The 4,882-nt window shown below is 33.4% G+C and overlaps 1 pseudogene; it reads left to right on the top strand.

Annotated features, from left to right (window-relative positions):
* Positions 1–1,098: 1,098 nt before the first annotated feature.
* LOC143602461 (uncharacterized) lies at positions 1,099–3,432 on the top strand (annotated as a pseudogene).
* The last annotated feature ends 1,450 nt before the right edge of the window (positions 3,433–4,882 follow it).

The raw sequence follows: 4,882 nt of genomic DNA, 5'->3' as shown, positions 1-4,882 counted from the left end.
TGATTTCTTGATTATGATTATGTATGTGTGTGTTTAATATTTGAATTTTGAGTGTGTGTTTATGTGTGTGTTTGTGCCATGTATATATGGAGAAAGAATGAGTGTGTTTGAAAAATGAATGGTGTAGGTGATGACAACACATAAGGGTAATGATTAGGGTAATCATTGGGGTGAAAGGTGTGTGGATGGGAATGTTACAACACATTGCTTCTAGAAGATGCAATCATTGGATGGGTGTGTTGTCACAAATGAAGCCTTCCAAGTGTTGTGGTAATGATTATGGTAATCATTACAAGTGACATGTGTGGGTGTTGGTTTTGAGAAAACAATGGGTGGTGGCACATGGTTTTGGGTTAGTAAGTAGGTGTTTAAACAATAATCTTAAGTTTCCGTTTTAACGTCTAATGAATTTTAGCTAATCAAACGAATCTTGTTCCTAATAATTTTTGTCAGACTTTGAACGAAATTGGATTCTTGATAATACAAGCCTAAGAAACTAATTTTTGAAAATAGTTGACGTTGGGTCCTTACCGGGTCGTCCACCGACACTTGGTTACTTATTTTGAAATTTTTGTGATTCGAGCCTTCTAAAATTAAGTTTATACATTGTCTCGACTACTTTAATAAGTATTTTATTTTTCGAGATCATTTAGCCTCGTTAAGGATTAATTACTTTTTGACTCGTTACCAGAGGTTATTCCACGTCAGGCTCGTTACGTGGCGATTTTCACTTTTTGTTGACTTTGAAACGTCTAGATCACTAATAAAGAATACTTTTCTCACAATGACGAAATTTTATTGCTAATCGAGATTATATTAGTCGCGGTTTAGGCTAATTTTTAGCCGGGTGTCACATTTGGTGTTTAGGGTTGAAATTTTTTACACAAATAATAAGATGGGTCGGGTTTGGATTGCACATTTCAACCCACCACCCGACCCGAATGACACCTATAACTGAAAATGCACTATCAAATTTATCAGTGTCACATTTTTGGGTTTGATGTTTACTTCTTAACCTAAAAAAAATTCTGATCTTGTATTGGTTCGAATATGTGATGTTGAAGACGCAACCATGTGCAACCATGTGGTGAACTAGATATGAACCAAAAATGCAGATTGATTTCTGAGCATTTTCCAAAGGTTCGTTCTATTTTATTTCTTTTAATATATTGAATTCTGGTGTATTCATTAACACTTATGGCATTTTATCTATAGGTTTCTTCTGCATTTCTTGAGGATGCAGTGTGCATTGATGATTCTTTACCTGTTCGATGTGACGATGACAAGAATGTTGGATTATTACAAACCGATTGTGATGACGTGGCAATGGTAGGACTTGATTCAATGCAACGAGCAAACTCCTCTTTAGAAGATTTTGTAAGAATTACTTTCTTGATTACTGGAATTTGACAGATAATTAGTTGGTACATTAATTCTAATATGCTTTTAATGAACGCGATTGAACAGTGCAGATCTTACTTCATGTTTCATCAAAATGGATGCTAATAGTGCAGAATCTATATTCAAATACCTACCATTGCTTTCTTTCACAGAAAGTTACATTTATCAGTTGGACACGCTAAACGAGAAACTAGTGCACGCCCCATTTGCTGGCACTTCAGATTTTACATTCAGAAAACTTGCTGTTCATCTAGAAGGTCATGGGATGCTTACAGATCGGTTAGAAACTCGTGTTTTTGCTTACCATTTTCTTGTAAGGTGTCGTTTTATAATAATAATAATAATAATAATAATAACAACAATAATGACAATAATTGTCATTATTGTTATTATTATTATTATTATTATTATTATTATTATTATTGGAATAATTTTAGGATAAGAAACGAGTTAAAGTCTGGTGAAGAATACTGGGCTTTAGAAAGAAAGCTTTGCTGTGCATTAACAAAAAACCAGGAGGTAAAAGATCTAATGCTGATGTTGTTCTAAAATAACATGTAATGGTTAATATAATTAATAATATGACATAGATCAAAGTAGAAGACGTTATGAAAGCAATTCATTTGAAGTTGTTCGACTATCGGGTGCTGAATCTAGTTAAATGGCAAAGAGGTAAATAAATTAGTAGCTTTATTTGTCGCGTCATTCTTGATTAATTTATTTATATTTATATTATTATTATTGTTATTATTATTATTATTATTTGTTTATGTGGAAGCGGTGTGAAGGTCAATGTGACACACATGGAGTTTCTATCAGTATCGGAGTTCCTCGTTGAAGTATCTGATGACTTGTTAGTACTTATTCAAATCCTTTTCTGCTTTACTGACACTTTATTGTTGTATTAACTTTGAAACATGTTCTAATGTACATGATGCGTGCTGTAGGTTTGACTATGAGGTGAGTAACGGTTCATTGTCATTAAAACTTTTTCCATTATCATTCACTTATTGTAATAATAAATGTTGTTTGATGCAGGATGATGTGTTGGATAACAGTTTTAATATTCTGCGAATGTTTGTCAAAATATATGGAGCTTCCTCTGCGCCGACTTTTCTTGTGAGTTATCTTCATTTTCTACGTATGATAATAATTCTTAAAAGTGGTATAGGATTGGTAATTAGGTTAAAAGAGGGAAAATACTAGACATTTTAGAACCAAAATCCGGTCGCTAGAGTATTTATAATAATAATGGTTCCTTAAATAAACGCTTCAATTTGGTACATCTTATGCACTGACATTAAATGGGTTGAAATGACCAAAATTAATTAAGGTTGGTTTTTGAACTTTTTGTGTTTTATTATTAGGGGCATTTTAGTCATTCTTTTTAAAATATAACAGAAAAGGTTAACAGTGGTGTACTTTTCCGTACTTGAGGACCAAAACCAAAATTTGGATATATCACAGAGACCATCCGTGTAATTTATTCAAAATCCAAAGATTCTTATAAATGGGTTTGCTCAGATTTGCACTCTGCTTATTTATCTGTATTTATTACTAGATGGGTTTTAAAATGAGTGGTTAGATGTAAAAAATTATGGAATTTTCAGAATGCAGTATGTATGTATGTAAATCTCCATGTTTGTAACTTAGGCAGCTCTTGATATGACCAGGCAAAATCAATAACAGAGGCGGAGGAGAGTACAATTGCTTGCTAAGCGCTCTGGATCCTCGGCTTGCTCTCAAATATAAAAAAAGATGTGAAGAAGCCACCAAAGGTTACATCTAGATATTAATTGTACAAAGTACAAACTTTGTTTCATGTACATAAACTTAGTGCATTTAGGTAATTAAATAAACAAACATATTTTGGAGTTTTCAGGTGGGAAGGTAGCTGGTCCTCCTCTCGGCACATGGAGCATACCACCGATTATCGACGAAGATTTATATATATACCAGATATCAAACACTAGGCCGCCAGGCACTGGAAAATTTTGTTTAGGTTCATGTCAAAATGATATTGTTGAATGAAATGATATTGTTAGTAACCACCATCAATTACATATTACCCAATCAAAAAAATCAGATACATAATTAAATTACCTTTTTACCCTTGTTCTATTTACGTACCCACATTGCCAAATTGAAAAAACCCAATCGTCAGCCTCTTAGCTAGAGGTGCACAAATCGGGTATTAGAAAAATTTGGGTTCAGGTATGATCGGGTATTAGCAAGAATCGGGTCGGGTATTGAATCGGGTCTTCAATACCCGGGTATTTGAATACCCTACTTTCCGGCTATTAAAAAAACTCATTTTCTACAGCTTTCTTCTGTCATTCCAACTCAATTGTTTTGCATACAAACTTCAAAGTTCATTCAAACATATATATAAACAATTATACAGAAAACATATAGTTTATGTGTTTTCAGTTGTTTGTTATATCAAAAGGTGCTGCTCTAAACAAGTATTTATATCATATGTCCGTTGGAGAACGACTATAGATCTGTAGGCAGCCACACAAAAACAAGTGCACAAACACTAATATCCTAGTATGCAAAAAAAACCCGGTTCGGGTATGCAAAAAACCCGGGTTTCGGGTATGCCTAGAACCGGGTTTCGGGTATTATCGGGTTTAGATTGGGTACAGGTTCGGGTTCGGTTCGGGTTAGGGTTTCACCATTGAAAGTCATACCCTATCCGTACCCTACGGGTAGGGTCGGGTTCCGGTTCTTGGTTTTTTTCTGGGTTCGAGTTTTTTTTTGCAACTTGACTCTTAGCTCCATAGCCTCTTAGATCCATCAACGGTGTGCTTCTTTGCTCCTTCACGTGTGGTATGTTAAGTTTTTTTAGGGTTTTGTGTTTTCTTTATTGTTCGATTAATTTATGGCATGGGTTTTGTTTTGCGTTTTGTTTGTTTAATCATGAAAAGTGGGGGCAGACGATTTTTTTCAATTTTATTTTCAGTTACTGTATATTTATTGGATTTCTAGTTAGTGGAAAGATATTTTAATTTAGCTGCATCCATTCATAACCACAAACTAACAAAATGGAAAGATAACTTACTGGTAGTTATCCGTTCATTTTGCTTGTTTAACTTAACTCGTGATGATGATCATTAGCTCACCTATCATATGCTGTATAAATCTGACATTAATCTGGTCAACAACCTGTCATAATTATACTTAACTTTATATGTTGTTGGATTAAAATTGTTGGGAAACATTAATCATAATTCTTTAATTAGTTTATTAAATGGTAAAATAGTTATTTAATTAGTTAATTTTAATAAAATAGATAAATATGTAATATACGTGGATTAAAAGCATTCACAATAAGTTCTCTAAAATAATGTGAGAGAAATCTCTAAATTCTTTTTAGAGGTTTGTAAGTGGTTGTGAGTGTGAAAGAGATTTTTTATAGAGATGAGTAAAATTTACACTATGTTCCAAAGTCTCATTTAACGAGGGGAGGAGAGGGGAA

Source organism: Bidens hawaiensis, unplaced genomic scaffold, assembly GCF_021521415.1.
Source record: "Bidens hawaiensis isolate Kalapana, Puna unplaced genomic scaffold, B.hawaiensis_p1.1 tig00058964_1, whole genome shotgun sequence".
Lineage (NCBI taxonomy): Eukaryota > Viridiplantae > Streptophyta > Magnoliopsida > Asterales > Asteraceae > Bidens > Bidens hawaiensis.
Note: the sequence above shows the minus strand (reverse complement) of the source record. Positions and strands in the feature narration are given on the sequence as shown.